At 32.2% G+C, this 17,340-nt stretch overlaps 1 long non-coding RNA gene across 1 annotated transcript in view; it reads right to left on the reverse strand.

Annotated features, from left to right (window-relative positions):
* Positions 1 to 1,531: 1,531 nt before the first annotated feature.
* Positions 1,532 to 17,340, reverse strand: part of LOC147079714 (uncharacterized) — a 75,258-nt gene continuing 59,449 nt past the window's right edge. Inside the window, exons 2-4 of the long non-coding RNA XR_015070194.1 lie at positions 16,777 to 17,008; positions 15,791 to 15,968; positions 1,532 to 1,981 (exon numbers count right to left, since the gene is read on the reverse strand). This is a non-coding gene — a long non-coding RNA (uncharacterized LOC147079714). The remainder of the gene's footprint in view (positions 1,982 to 15,790; positions 15,969 to 16,776; positions 17,009 to 17,340) is intronic.

Here is a 17,340-nt window from a genome sequence, read left to right on the forward strand (position 1 = left end):
ATACTTGATCTCGGTTTTCGATTAGGAAAGTATGGAATTATAAAAAAAATAATCACCTCAAAGTAGGTACCTAATACATTTAAATATATTTTTTTATAATGATTGAATACAAAAATATTTTATAGTTATCTAAAAAAACACGCCAATTCTAAAAAAATAAAAATTCATTTTTTGTGTTAAGTTTGTTTCAAAATGTTTTGAAAAAATTTGCAATTCATTGTCAAGTTATGTATTCTTTTATTATGATAATAAAAATAATGGTACCTACTTATCTATATATTTTTTTGTAGTGAGAATAAATCAACATTAACCAGAATCACCATCTGGTTAAATCTTAAAATATTATCGAATTGATATTGTTCTGTCATACATATTAAACCATATGGATTAAAAAATTTTTTTTTTATAAATTTAGAAACTATCAAAGATATAATTCATTAAAATATGACATTTTCCACCAAATAAATATATGAAAACTAACCTGGAAATCCCGGGATTATATATTCTGATTCCCGGTTTTGAGATACCAGTAATAAAATCCCTAATATCGAATAATATGTATTTAGTGACCGTAGATATTTTATTGAAACGTGTTATTGGTATAACGGCATATTTCTATAAATTGTCGAAAGAATTTTATAACAAAATAATGTCCTCACCTCTTTCATCAGGCATTTTTAAATAAAATAAAATACTCGGTACGTATTTCGTTTTGCTTAAATTAAAATAAACGAGTGACAGTGAAGAGTTGCCTACCACTAAAAAAACTGTCGGTTTTGTAAGATAAGTATAGGGTTTTCCTAACATGACCAGTGATAATGAAAGTGTTCAAGTTTTTCCACTCGTAAATGATAGTCGCTAAGATAAAAGCTCATTCGCAACTTGGAGTATAGTAGCAGCGCTTCTCAAAGTGATTGGTAATCTGCTGGCACATCTTAAACTAATACAACTAAACATATTATGTCGAAATACTAATTACCAAACGCATTTTAGCTATTTGACAGAGGCATAGCAATGCCACTACTTATCTAAGATTGGTACCTAGATACTTAATAATACAATTATTTCTAAACCAATTGTGTAAAATTATGTTTTATATCCTATGACCTATAGTAATAATGTAGGCTATAATTATCAATTTGATAAATATGTCATGATACGTACTAAATGTAAATATAAGTAAACACACAACATATTCTTTATAAATTAGTCTAAATAATCTTTACAAGGAATTAAGAATTCGTATCTCAAAAAAGTATTCAATTATATATGTATATATATATTATATGTATATATTATTATAATATTATAATGAATGATTCAGATGTTGATGGTTTCCTCTGCACTAGGTAAATAATAACATTTTATCATCATAATATTTAAAAAAGAATATTACTTAATAATATAATATAATATAATTATATTTCAATATTACATGGAATAACATGAAAACGACTGAATACATTTCAATGTTTGATAGCTTGAATGAAAGATTTATATATCCTTAAGACGAGTGCATTTTTTTTTTTTTACAAAAAAGCTATGTTAGTTATTGTCCCAACAAGCAAGTAATACCTATATTATGTTTAAAAACACACCATTTTACAATAAATGTCACTGTTATAAATACATTGTTAATACGTAATATCATAGATATATTTAAAGCATACCGTATTACGCTTGAATAAAAGAATGGTAATTCTATGTAGTTTTGTATTTATATAACGACTTTTTGGTCACAAAATTATCTAAGAATTTTTTTAATTGACAGAAATTTATCAGTCAAAAGTTTAAGAAACACTAACATAGAGAGTGAAGTCAACAGTAATAGAAACGTAGAAAGGGAATTTTTTATGCCAACCCTTCCTACTAAACGCATTTTAATCGAGTTTTATACAAACAACTCTCTTTTAGTGAGTCACTGAATTTATACATCCACACCCATACATTTTCTCTATTATTCTTCAAAAACTTCTACCCACTGAAATGAAAGAAGAGTTATTTTATTAACATAAAAAATAAATTTTTAGAACTCTTTGTTATAAATTATTTTACTAAATGTTTTTTATTGGTGGCAATATTACTTAAAAGTCTGTGATAGAATCAAATAAAACATACTTTTCAGGAGTAATGTAATAAAACGAATGTAATGTTCGTTAATAAAAAATGTTAAAAATAAACACAAATAGTCACTTTATTGAAATATATTATTAAAAAAACCTAGTAAGTCAATCATACCTAAACCCAATATGTAATACAACATTTTTTTTTCATTGGTTTTGCAATCCGATATGTTGACCGCCCCACGAAGAGTTTTTTTTAAACAGATTATATTTTACGACTCATCTCGAATTTGTTTTCTAAAAAAATCCTTGTAGGGAGTAATCTTGCAGGCGGGAGACAAAACACGCCTCGTCTCTATTTGAATATTTTTGAATTTTTTCCCCGGAAAATGCGGAAATAATTTTGAAATAAATAAAATTAAAGTTGGTCTGTTTAGGTCAAACAATTATTTAATTAAGTAGACCGTCATAATGCATCAGAATTTCACAATGGTAACAATACATAATAATATAATGTTATATATAACTAGCTGACCCGGCAAACGTTGCTCTGCCATATAAATTATTTCTAGTGAATATTTTGGTTGTTAAATAAAAAATAACAAATGTATCGTAAGTGTGTGGGGATGGGATCTATGACAGAAAGAGGAATAGAGCGCTGTAGACGATGACCGCCGATAAAAACAAAAAAAACATCAACCATTCATTTTCTCAATTCAAAATGACTAATGATGTTCATAATGAATGAATTACCTGTGACAGGATCTCGTTGTTTAATGTTTATGCAATATCCGTCTTGCCCCTTCCAGAAAATTAGCGGATATTGGAGAGCGTCGTATGAACGGTGTGTGTCAGCGATGAACTCCAGATTATTATTTCTTCTTTGAATCACGATTTCTCGCGTCGATGTGCGGTCGCCAACCATGATTCCAGCAATGTCGTCAACAACAGGTGCATTGAATCGACGCACGTGCTCTCCAGCTGGTGTTTTATCAGGATTGATGACAATAGCGTGATTGTCACTTTGCAATTCGTGCATGTGTGTTTTGAAGAATTTCAATAATTCATTGTGCTCATTCAACAGGGCGTCCAGTTTGCCGACGATGCGCCTGGAAATAGGCGAATTGAGGCCATTGTAGCCGCAACGTTCATCCACATGATTGATGTCCTCACCGCCCATGAAGTAGATTTGTAAAAAATTATGTGGTTCGTTTGGCATTGGCAGCAATGAGCCTACTTTGTGGTATACTTGGCCTTTGATTTTGAACGTAGAATGGAATTGTTGACCATTTGCCACAGTATTGTGAACTATTTCTGTTGCTCCGAACGAAGTCATTTGGAAGCATGAATTGAATGTGCGAATGGACTTCAGGAACAGGTTTGAATCTGGAACCGTGCCGATGAGCAAGCCGTTCAATGGTTCTGGTGGTATCTCAATTTCTGGTAGTTGCACTTTTCCTGATGCGCAACACATCCCGGCTGACTCATGTTTGAATTTGAGCGCATGACAATGGGGACATTCTTTGTCCATAGCACCAATCAGCACTTTCGGATGAGCGGAATATTCAATATCTGGCTCGTACTCGAATGCGAGACGAAGGAACGAAGCGGATGTAAATGTTCGATGTACTTGTTGGCGTTGTCGGTCATTTGCTCTGCGTGTGTTAACTACGAACCGGCGCGCTTGGCTCCGTTCCAATTGTCGTTCTTGATTTCGTTCAGCTCGTGCCTCTTATGATTGAGATGCACGCAATTGCGACATGCTTACATGCACGTTTTTGTTCTCTTGTTGGATTTGTTCGTCTGTTCTTTCTGCTCTACTATTTTGCATGTTTGTTGCTTTATTCGTTCGACAGCCTAAATGGCCCCGCTTGCGTCTTGCTGGCATTGTGCACTGTAATACACGCACAAAAAAATAGATAAAATAAAATAAATCGTACCAAATTTTGCACGCACTGCGTTGTGATATGCCGAATGAAATTTCAAAATGACGCGACGCCTCTCTTGAATTCTTCTCGGACGTGGCGCCATCTGTCATTCAACAACATAAATAATTTCATTCTGTTTGAAATACGAACGACGGTTAAATTTGTTCATACAAAAATAATAAAATCGCGATTAAAAAATGGGAGGGTGGGAAGGAGAGTTAAAATTTGGGGTTATAAGTATTTTTTATGCCAAATAATAAAAGAAAATTTTTCTCGATAGAGATACCATAATCACCTAGCTGTATGAAATATACTTGTTGACCTATTCTCATACCTAACAAATATACATAAAAAAATTCATAAAAATCGGTCGAGCCATTTTGGAGGAGTTCGACCACAAACATCGTGACACGAGATTTTTATATATATAGAGATATAATATAAACAGTAATACTCTATTGTATATTACTGTAATGCATGTATGAACATGCTTTGTAATTGGAATTTATAATACGATATAAATACACGACTTAGTGTGTGTATACCGTAATATTATATATTAACCTAATTGATGAGATTACACTAAGACTTGTTGAAAATGGTGTCAAAGCTCACTTCTGGGTAGCTGTGTTATTATTACAAAATGCAATTTAGAAGTTCTAACAATTCATTAAGATAAATACAAGAGAAGTGAAAAGATCATAATATAGGGAAAGGGCTTCTTAGGAACTCAATTAAACCAAAAGAAAAAATTCTATTCGACTGAGATAAAGAATCTATACAGAATAGGAATAAACTTCTTTGTCTCGAGATTCCATTATATGGCCTAAATGTTTTGGTTTATTTACTCACTAACAAGAAAAGTAATAACAAAGAATATATAGCATTTATTCGCATAAAGTTTATTCAAACGCTTCCTGAATCATAAATAGAAGTAAATAATTAATACTTTGTTGAATCTTGATAATAAATATTAGTACAAGCGGTTTGCTTAATCGAAAATTAATACGTGTAAATGTCCAGAAACATTTATTTTTTATTTTGTTTCTAAATATTATGTACTCATATTATTCCAATATTTTTTTAAACGGTACATGTTCAAACACGCGCGTTAACATCATTTTACTCCCTACTTAAATTATAGTTTGTCAATTTATGGCTACGACCGTATGTTGTAGCCTAACCACTGGGGAATGCCAAAAGAAATGGCGTATTTAAAAAAAAAACACTACCTTATTCTTAGGTAAATAATTATTATAAAGCAATCATTATTCGTAAGATGTTTATCACACTTGAATGGTCAAAGACATAAATTTTAATTAGTATCTTTAGAATTATCTTTAAATGTGTTAATCTTGCCGATTTTTTGAATAATAAATTGCCTAATTCTTGTCTAATTTGGGATCGCAGAGATTATCAATATAATTTTTTATCGTAAATATTTTACTAAAATTATCTCGTCATAAATTATACTAATAGTTTATAAATGCGTTTAAAATTTAATAAATGTAAAAAATCGTAACACCACTGCACAGTTGTGTACCGAAATATGACTATATTCTAAAACATTAGAGCGAAAGGTTTAAAAGAATACTATTTTATGTAACAAAAATACTTTATGCAGTCATCAAATATTTAAAATAAATATAGAAGATAATAAGGCTTCAAAATTATATAAATAGATTATCTACAACGTTTAAGGTATGTCCAGGATCGTGCTTTGAAAATATAACAAAAGCTCCATTTACTACGCTGAGCATGTCCCCCCTTAAGATGTTATAATATTATGTTAGGTGAAATATTTTTAGTATAGGTTTCATTGAACTGTCAAAACTACATATTATAATTTGTCAGAAATATTTGCAGATATGGTAATAATGTAGATGTACGTCAGTTTCAAACAATTGCTGAATATACGTCCTAGACTAGGCTTACCTTATGTTATATAATATAATTTAGTTATACTAGCGCAATCCTCTTCTTCTACTTCTGAAGACAGGCATCTTCCACATATACTAACCCATTCTGGCGGGTTTTTCGATGTCGTCCATCCGTCGAGTATTAGGTCTTCCAATACTTCGATGTCCCATTCGAGACATCCATTCTATAACATTTCTTCGCCACCGTTGGCACCATCCTTTCTAGTTAACCCATTAATACTTAAAGTAGTATTCTTCATTTCTTACAACATCCGTTAGTTTAATAATTTACATTTTCTTTATTTTGTATACCAAATTGACTGTCAGGGTATGTTATCAAGATTTAAGGTATTATTGTAGATATGAGTATAATATATCCAAAAACATCGTTAAAATACAATAAAGTTATTTTTATTACAAGAGTTTGATAACCTTGAACACTTTTTCATTAAATTTAAGTACTCATTTTATTTAATTTAATTAGAATACCAGACGAAGAAAAGAATATTTAATATAAAAAGGTATATTTTATATTATATTCTCAATTCTTTGAATAAAGTGGGTAGTACCCAAGGCAGAAATACGCAGGTTTATCAATTAAATTTAAATGCTCCAATTAACTTCACCTCATTAAAAATTATTAAGTTACCTACCCTAACACAATAAGCTGTTAACCTGTATAATCTGATATTTTAATAAATAATACAGAGTATGAAGAATGGCGGGATTTGAATATTATACAATATGAATTGCAAATTGATATGCCCTTTTAGATAGATAATTTTATAATAGAAATAAAGCCGTCTAGAAAATATTCATTTATATTCCACAATTCATATACTGAATTCTCAGAATTATTCACAATGATACGAAACTATTTTTATACGTTTTGAGTAATTTGTTTTTGCTGCTGAATGTGTCAACTTCAAACTAGAGATTTCCGGCACTGACGATGGCCTTCCGCCATTAGTTTACAGTACTGTTCTAAGTGTTAGGTATATGAAAAGGAAAGCTCGTAACGTTTTTCATCCGGTCACTCGAGTACCTCTTGTCTGTCCGCTGCCTTTACTGAGCTTTTATAAATATTAAATAAAGAAGCACTGACGATAACCTTGGTCTATAGACAAAGAGCTTAAATATTGTATTATTCAAGTTTAAAACAATATTGAGAATAGTGATTAAATTATGTTCAAATCATTTTACACTTAGATTCATGATATGAGGCAAACATCATAGTTATATTATGCCATGACATTTATTTTCAGGATAGGCAGTTATAATTACTTGGATTTGTATACAACAAGTTGTTCATATAATGAATTTAAAATAATTCGACGAACAAACACACATCATTGGAAACAACAATATGTCATAATATGTACATTATAATAACATGCAAATTTGTTAACCTTTTCTGTGACTACCAATAATTATTCAAACCCATCAAAAACATTTTGGAAACATCATTAACTGTTATAATACAAAAAGCTTATATTATATAAATCTTAAGTTGTATACACAAATAGATAAAGACATTGGCATTTCTCTATTACAGCATTCGGAAAATGTACAAGCGTATTAAATTGATTTTCAAAGTACCTAAGTAAGATTACATGAAACCGATAGGAGAGTAACACATATATTATTGTAATTGTGTGGTTAAATGCTTTGAATTACTTACTATCATATTTGTATTAGTAAAGTTTCAAGGATTTTGGGTAATTGTGCATTGTTATAAAATCATTTTTTAAAGCTCTTATAGGTATCTATCCAAGCAAGTTAAATATCGCGATAGTTTGGGAAATATTATTTTGTAGAATTTTAAAAATCAATATTTTCTACCGCATCAAAGCTAACGGTTTGGTTTTGGCGAACAAAAGCTTAGTTTCACTGATTGGTTCTTATAGGAAAATGAATAAATTTAATTTTTATTTTGCTTTGTTTCTAAATAATATTAACATTCTCGGAAACTGTTCAAAAACTAGTGTGCTTAAATTTGAATTATATAATAAACTAAATTTCTATAAAACATCGAAAATACTCTAATTAATTATTTCATTCGTTCCGTATGTACAAAAATTATTGTTAAAATTCTACGAATAGTGAAACTGTAAAAATATTTTAAGGTTTGCTACCCACATGTATCTAAAAACATTGAAACACAACAACATTACTGAATTCAGAGCGAGACAGATACATCGAATTAAATACTATTGTTAATAGAACAATACATTTAACTATCGTTATTAGATAAAATTTGTGGAGAAAATGAATGAATTAATGAAAAATAAATGTATCGTCTTTAATTAAACTATTTTTCATTAACTGAAAAAAACGCACAATTTAAAGATGCAACGTTGGTAAACATATTTAATAATAAACTTAAAGTTTACTAATAATAATTCTAATATCGCTCTTTATCGTTTTAGACTTATTTTTATTATAAAAAAAATATGTAAATTGATAGACCCGTACACCACATAAGCGTAAAATGAAATGATAATTTTGGGAGTGTTCTTCATTTGAAAACGGAAGTGCGATTAGCTGAACTGGAAGAGATTATTAGTTTACAGTTTTAACACGTGGATAAGAAATTCTTGTTTGAAAATAGGTACAAACATCGTTTTATAGTAAATATATTTCTGAGGTGTTTCAAATTAGAAATTTTTGGTGAGTAAGATTGAAAAAAAAATGTGACCTAGTATGCGAGACAGATCTGACTCTTGCAATGTTTTCTTGTGACTCATGACATCATATTAATTTATTCGCTATTTCATCAAATCGATATTGTGATTACTCACTTAATTTTTCTGTCCTGTGGAAGTTTTACTTAGGAACTAATGCAGGCCACAACAGACGGCCGGTAGATTATTTGATCCTGGCTTAAATATAGCATTTGGCAAATCCACATGTTGTGTTAGGATTCCGGGCATGTAACCAATATATTGAGCGAGTGAAAATTTTCACACGGAGCAAAAGAGTTTACCTTTCCCTGCCTTAGAAAATACAACTCTAATGGTTCAAATACACTATCATCACGTTATGTGCTATCATAGTGGTGCCGCTACAGGAATGAAGTGTGCAATGTCTTTTTTGACTTTGATTTGCAATGTGCAAATTTTCTTAGTATATAAAATAATATCAGACTGATGCTCCCATCCCCCAGGACATTTTGTTAACACAATCACTGCTGACCAGTTAATAGATTTTTAATTACCATATTTAAATATCATGTTAATTATATCTAATGGCCATGTAACGCAAACGTGCCAGTCGCGGTGTCAGCACTATATGAGTTATATATCTACTATTTAAGGTTTGCAGGTTGGGTTCTGTTGTAAATATTATCTATGTATGCAATATCGCATCGCAAGTAATTTTTACGTACGCCCACGTAGAAACTGTTAAAATCAATCGACATTAGCGTGAATAATAATTCAAAATACAAATACATTAGAATTAGCATTCTCTATCACTGAATGACGAAACCATAGACTAAATTTGTCGCCGTACCAGCATGCGACAGTACGTGATCATAATGTAATCGTAGCTTAACGATGCTAAATTATAATTATTGTGAAGATGGTATAAAATAATCATTGTACCCCTTTTTCTATATGTAAATAAGACGCAATAATAAATTTATCATAAGTAGATATACCGACATATTTTTACTTCAAACCATTTTGGGAGCATTCAGCGAAACGGTATTGGAATGAATAAGTAAACAAGTTATGACATGTCTTTTGGCTTTGCTCGTTTTGCATTTTATTGAAGACATATACTTATGTCATTTTATTTTGGTAAGTAACATAAATCATATTTAAGGGAATATGAAAAATACGACTACAGACAATATAACTGAATAATCATAAGTAGGTAATCGTTTAAAAATACTAACTCTACATGAGAGCCAGCGTATTATAATGTCGAAAAAGAAAATTTTCAGTAAAATGCAATTAAAGGTTGTTTATCCACATGATTTCTAAGGAGTTTCGGTGTTTGGTTTTAAACCTTACAGGTTTATGTTAGTAATAAACTTAATAGGTGAATTTACGCTCAAATAATATATGGTACAAACAACAATGTAATAGTATGTCCTTACATACCTAATTTATTTTCTGCAAAATTGTACACACTGTTTCTAATGCGTCTCGTGTGTTAAATAGTCATATATTATATTCAATTATTATGTAAACAAAATATATTTTCGTAAAAAAAGATTGAGAAAAAAGAGACAATACATTAACGCGTCCTGGGCCCCTCAGATGATGGTAACTTAAACCCTGACGGATAAAATTATGAAACATGGAACATGCTTTGGCGTGTTGGCTACCGAATATCTGATTTTCTGCCTACTGAATTTCTGAATACTGGTTTTCCAAATTTGAAAGAAAATTTATTACTAACTACTAGCCTCATCTAGAAAAAACGATATCGATGTTTTTGAAACCACTGCGAAATGAATTCAAAGATTCGATAGACAACCTGTGATCCGTTCTGGAGCAAGATATTTGAAAAGCCGAATGTACAGTTGTTTCATTGATAGCAGTAGCCACTTTACCAGTGGATGCACAAGCAACATACGAATTATTGTAAGCAGAATAATTATGGTGTTGAGTGAATCTGTTATACGTCTCAAAATATCCAGTTAAAAATATCTGAAGGGGTTCTGAATCGGCATTGTTGTGCATTCTATGAATCGCTTCCAATATTAACTCTCGTTGCTCTTTATTTGTTATTCTCATCTCTCAGCAGTACTCTTCGGACGACAGTACATTCTCTCGTTTTAGAATAACGGAGGATAAGTCTGACATCCGCAGTAATTTTATGTCATCGTGTTGGCTTAAAGAGACTGCAAGAAGTTGTTTGAAACTTGTTTGCCTTTCGCGTAATTGTTTTGTTGCCCTTGACCCTCGTTTTACTCGTCAGTTCTGGTACACAATTGTTTACAATATTTCATTGTTTGAGGTGCCCAAAAGCAAAGGCAGCTTTCTACCACGTGGGTAGTTTTGAGAAAAACGTCAAAAACTGATAACAAGTCTTACAATTTAATTTAATGTATGTGAGCTATACATTATAGTAGAATATTGTGTTTCAAAGTCAATTTAACTTTTAAAACTCATTAATTTTATTACATGTTTAAGATATATGCATAACAAATATCAAGAAGGCTGCATTTGCTTCTCACCCATCAAGAAGTCTGACTTTGCTTTTGACAACTTGAAAGAAAGCCATGTTTGCTTCTTAGATTTTAACTTGTCGGCCATGTTTTGTAACTTGAATAAATGAAAAATATCTTTACGTGCACAAAAAAAAACAAATTTATTAAAGTCATTTATTTCTAATTATAAGATATACCTAATAATATTACTTACAATAGAAAGGATTTTTTGTTTGCATTACACGTGAAAATAAGCATCGGTTTGTATGCGTAAGCATTCGATATACTTGTGTTAAAATACATGACAGTGGTAGACACAAGACAGTGTTTTACTTCAGTTTATGTAATAATGATTACAATAAATTGCCAGAATGTTAATTAATGTATAGCATATGAACTATGAAATAAAAATATTCTTAAAGAAAAAACATGTTACAGTAATAATTATTCCTATAACATAATACATACATTTGGTAAACAATGATATTAAGAGCGTACATAAGTGAAACGGTTGATAAATTTCAAGACTATGTAGGACATAATTTCGGCCGCGTTGCCATTCGGAGACTGACCGACAGTCGTGGTGTCTGTACGTCGATTTGTTTTGTCACGGTTTCGGATGAAAATATTCCTAATGTTTTTAAGTACTTAAAAAAGAAAAGATGTCAATGAATATACTATTATTATTAGTAATTTATAACAATAAACATAATATTAATGGACGCATGTTGGATTTTTATGTCAAATTATATTTCGTTCGGCACGCGTCATTTGCAAAATCCACGCATCGTCTAGCCAGGATCTTTTTAGACCATGCCTCAACTGAAGTATAGCCTTAAATTAAAAACAATTAATAATATTTAAAATTAGTTTCACATCGTATTATCCTTCATCTTTAAATTGGCACATTTTAATGACTTTTGGTTGTGGTTGCATGTCGGCGCAATCGGCATTTCCTTAGGACTGTACCTTAAAAAAAAAATTGTAAGAATTATATTGTTCAAAAAAAGTTTTGATGCTTGTCTTATTGGTCAAGTGACAGTTACATGCCTCGAAATTTTAGTCATATTTCTCTTCCAGTTTTCTGGACATCTTGAACGTTTCCTAGCTTTATTTGAAGCTATTTCCAAAAGGTGACTCTCCATCTTTCGAAAATTTGTAATTTAACACTTTGATTCACAATTTTAGCACAATAATCACGATTATAAGCCGTAGCGAAAACTCGCGCGGCAACCGCCAAAATGTACTGAGCCGCCATTTTGTCACGTGACTTTTTGTATGGGACGAAACATTTAGAGTGAAGAAAGCTGGGTTTGCTTCTGAAGCTAATTTTTAACAACGATTTTCTATGGTAGAAAGCCAAGCTTGTTAGTAAAACATCAGCTCACAACGTGCAGAATTTTTAGCTTTATGATTCTGCATTCATAGGTTAAAAAGTCATTTTTTGTCAGAAAGCTGCTTATGCTTCTGACCCCCTCGTTTTATCTATACCGGATTCAAACTCTTTTCGTCGATTTAAAATGGCATCTTCGAGGGCTTCGTAAATATTCAAGAATATGTGCCCATCTAGAATATCAATCTCCTCGTTGAAGAAAGGATAGTGTAAAGTAACTATTTCTCGTTTGTATTCCGTTACATCCCCGATTTCATACTGCCGCAATCTGATCACTCGGGGGGCATCTTTCAGTGCATAATGACCTTGTTTAGTTTTGTAATACTTGGATACAAACTGCGCAAACGTTACTTTCGCCGAAGTATCGCGTGGTCGTCGCTCGTATTTACATTTTATTTTATCCCGAACAGCAAACACTTTTTTCAATTTATTCCTTCGACGTAGACAATGTAGACAATGTTTTTTTTTGGTTATACGTTTATACGGTTATACGTTTTAGTTGCGCGCGCCCTCAACGCTCCGCCGAACGCGCCTTCGCTGGACTAAGGTTTTTCTAGATCTATTTTTCGTAACGTTTTAGCGTTGGAGGTCATAAGTAAAACATGTTCCATGTTAAAAAATTAAAGTAGTCACTAATAATTATAAACTTAATATTTTTACTATTTGTCTTCTCAGCTCTTTCCACAGCTTTTAATCTTCAGCTCTTTGCTGTCATATAGTCGATCAATTTTTACATCTAGAAACCCTAAGGTGTCAAACTTCTTGTATGCATATTATATTGATCCAGCGATTCTCAATATTGATAGCATTATCATTTGTCATTTCACAAAGATACATAATATTTGTATTTGCTTCCTAATCGAGTGGTTTTTATGGAAGTACATATGTACATATCGCTGTATTTTTTTAATACTGTAAGTGTAAATGAAAACCGTCTTAAAATCGACAAAATTTATCAGATTTAGTGATAATGTATTCATTATAAGACTATTGAAAATATACTTATCACGAACTAACACATTGTGACTGACAGTGCATTTCGATACGACATATTTTTTCCATTATACTTAATATTAACAACACTCACTTCAATATCGAAGTTGGAAAATTTGAAGATGTTCGTCTCTATTTATGCAGAATCTATGAAATTACTGATTTGTGGTATGATAATTCCAGATGTGTATGATGCATAAATAAGGGCTGAAAAGAGTCGTCACTTTGCGAGTGTGATAAGACAGATAAGGTGCAGATGCCTTCCCCAGAGAACTTTCAGCCATCACCATCCCGAACAGGGCCTTTTGTTTGAATTAATACTCTGCCGGTCCCAATTTGACATTTTATGTGGCTAGTTGTGTGATTTTATTTTCTGAATTATTTTTATCCATTTTTTGGTATTGATTATTCCATATGATTAGGTATATAAGCTCTATATATATAAAAATCTTGTGTCACGGTGTTTGTGGTCGCACTCCTCCGAAACGGCTCGACCGATTTTTATGATTTTTTTAATGTATATTTTTTAGGTATGAGAATAGGTCATAAAGTATATTTTAAACCGCTAGGTGATTAGGGTATCTCTATCCAGAAAATTTTTTCTTTTATTTTTTTGACAATTTTTTTTTGTATTTTTTTTTATTTGGTATTAAAAAATACTTACAACCCCAATTTCCACAAAAAACTCCTACCCCTACCCTCCCATTTTTTAATCGCGATTTTTATATTTTTGTATGAACAAATTTAACCGTCGTTCGTAATTCAAACATAACGAAATTATTTATGTTGTTGAATGACAGATAGCGCTACATCCGAGAAGAATACAAGAGAAGCGTCGCGTCATTTTGACATTTCATTCGGCATATCACAACGCAGTGCGTGCAAAATTTTGTACGATTTATTTTAATGTATCTATTTATGTGCGTGTATTACAGTAAACAATGCCAGCAAGACGCAAGGGGGCCCATTTGGGCCGTTGAACGAATAAAGCAATAAACATGCAAAATAGTAGAGCAGAAAGAACAGACGAGTAAATCCAACGAGATAACAAAAATGTGCGTGTGAGCATGTCGCAATTGCATGCATCTCAATCACAAAAGGCACGAGCTGAACGAAATGAACAACGACAATTGGAACGGAGCCAAGCGCGCCGGTTCGTAGTTAACACACGCAGAGCAAATGACCGACAACGCCAACAAGTACATCGCGCATTTACATCCGCTTCGTTCCTTCGTATCGCATTCGAGTACGAGCCAGATATTGAATATTTCGCTCATCCGTAAGAGCTGATTGGTGCTATGGATTAAGAATGACCCCATTGTCATGCGCTCAAATTCAAACGTGAGTCAGCCGGAATGTGTTGCGCATCAGGAAAAGTGCAACTACCAGAAATTGAGACACCACCAGAACCATTGAACGGCTTGCTCATCGGCACGGTTCCAGATTCAAACCTGTTCCTGAAGTCCATTCGCACATTTAATTTATGCTTCCAAATGACTTCGTTCGGAGCAACAGAAATAGTTCACAATACTGCGGCAATGGTCAACAATTCCATTCAACGTTCAAAATCAAAGGCCAAGTGTACCACAAAGTAGGTTCATTGCTGCCAATGCCAAACAAACCACATAATTTTTTATAAATCTACTTCATTGGGGGTGAGGACATCAATCGTGTGGATGCACATTGCGGCTACAATAAACTAAATTTGCATAATGCCAGGCGCATCGTCGGCGAACTGGATGCCCTATTGAATGAGCACAATGAATTATTGAAATTCTTCAAATCACACATGCACGAATTGCAAAGTGACAATCACGCTATTGTCATCAATCCTGATAAAACACCATCTGGAGAGGACGTGCGTCGATTCGATGCGGCTGTTGTTGACGACGTTGCTGGAATCATGGTTGGCGACCGTACATCGACGCGAGAAATCGTGATTCGAAGAAGAAAAAATAATCTGGAGTTCCTTTCCTTACACACACCGTTCATACGACGCTCTCCAATATCCGCTAATTTTTTGGAAAGGATAAGACAGATATTACATAAACATTAAACAATGAGATCCCGCCATAGGTAATCCATTCATTATGAACATCATTACTCATTTTGAATTGAGAAAATGAATGGTTGGTGTTTTCTTGTTTTTATCGGTGGTCATCGTCTACAGCGCTCCATTCCTTTGTCTGTCATAGATCCCATCCCCACACACTTACAAAACATTCGTTATTTTTTTATTTAACAACCAAAATATTCACTAGAAATAATTTATATGGCAGAACATCGTTTGCCGGGTCAGATAGAAATATATAAGTACAACTAACACTTACCTATAATAACGATCAATGATCATTAGAAGACGTATACCTGTTTTGTTTAAATCTGATACAAGTATAGTATTGTCTTCAATGCCAAAGAAATATTAATATTTCCTGAAAAAGTTCTTGCCATCCATCAGGCTGATTATGAGTATTTGAAACGTTTCGACTGGCTCTGTAGTAGTTATAACTGTATTGAAAAAAAAATATATCTTGTATTGGTATGTATTAGTGAGTTATTTATATCTAAGGCGCACATCATATGCAAGACTATTGAAAAAATAAATTATTAAAAAAACAATTTAAACACATATTTTAAACACAAAATACATAATATAATAAAATAAATTTAATACGCCGAATATTTCAGACTTGGTCGAGGATTAGATGAAGTGAATATTAATTTAATCAATGTTGGCCAATGGTGTTGCGTAAATGATTTTTAATTTATGGAAATCTGCAAAAGATTGTAATTTAATTTATTTTCAATTCTCGGCATTCCTACCAATTAGAGAACCCTTGCTTTAGTCGATATAGTTTATGGGAAATCCAAGTCTGTTTCCAAGTATATTATTATTTAAACCCTACTGCCATATGAGTGAATGCATAATTTCACAATGACATATTCTCTCTGGTACACAGTCTCGGCGGGTACAAGTAAAATTTAAATGCCAATTTTGACACGCGCATGAAATGGCTCCAAGGGCTGTAATATTTTTGGCAGTTTTTTCACTTCCCATTTGGCAAATAACATTACCAGGAATTCTGGAAGCCGGTTCAACAGTTGTCAAACGAGATTATCTCTGTTCTGGCAAGTTTATTATTTTCACGGTGGCAAAACTGTCAACATGGTACTCTAAAGTGATAAATCTTATTTTTATTATCTCATATATTTCACAATGGCTGCTGTAGCTTATGTGAACATAGTGGATATTTTCTGAGGGGTTGTTTGAGACAAATGACCCAGTTTTGAATCATAAATAATTTTAATGGCTTACCTACATACTACTATGCATATTTACATATTATATTTATATCCCCTTCTCATCTTCGGCGTTATCTCATGGGTGAGGATTATGACCACCTTGAAATTCTGTCATCTTTCGAGCGAACAAGACTTTCTGCCCCACACGATCTTCTGTTTCTTTCAGTACAGTTAAGGATGTCCCGAGTCAGCTTCTTTATTTCGTCGTTCTAGCGCGCTGATGATCTTCCTCTGCTTCGTCTTCCCTGGAAAAACCCAAAATCAATACACCACATTCGAGACTAAGAGAAAAATATCAAGAATACATATTTTTTTCATATCCCTCATAACCCTAGAATCTAGATTAATCTACTGGTGAATAAAAGCTTCTTCAAGTTGCTTCTATTAATCTGAGTCTCGTGTAATGTGTTGTTATTTTATTGAAATCCACAGAAATCCACTATCTTGCCAATTCAGTGACCTCTAAGTGTACCTTCCAGACTTTTATACCTCTTATTACTACTGGATGTCTTAATTTATCCAGCGGTTATCTTTTTTAGAGTTATGCAACCAACAAATTTTAATTTAACACTTGAAG

This window comes from Rhyacophila brunnea, unplaced genomic scaffold (assembly GCF_057557595.1).
Source record: "Rhyacophila brunnea isolate RB1 unplaced genomic scaffold, BYU_Rbru_1.0 scaffold_1, whole genome shotgun sequence".
Classification (NCBI taxonomy): Eukaryota; Metazoa; Arthropoda; class Insecta; order Trichoptera; family Rhyacophilidae; genus Rhyacophila; species Rhyacophila brunnea.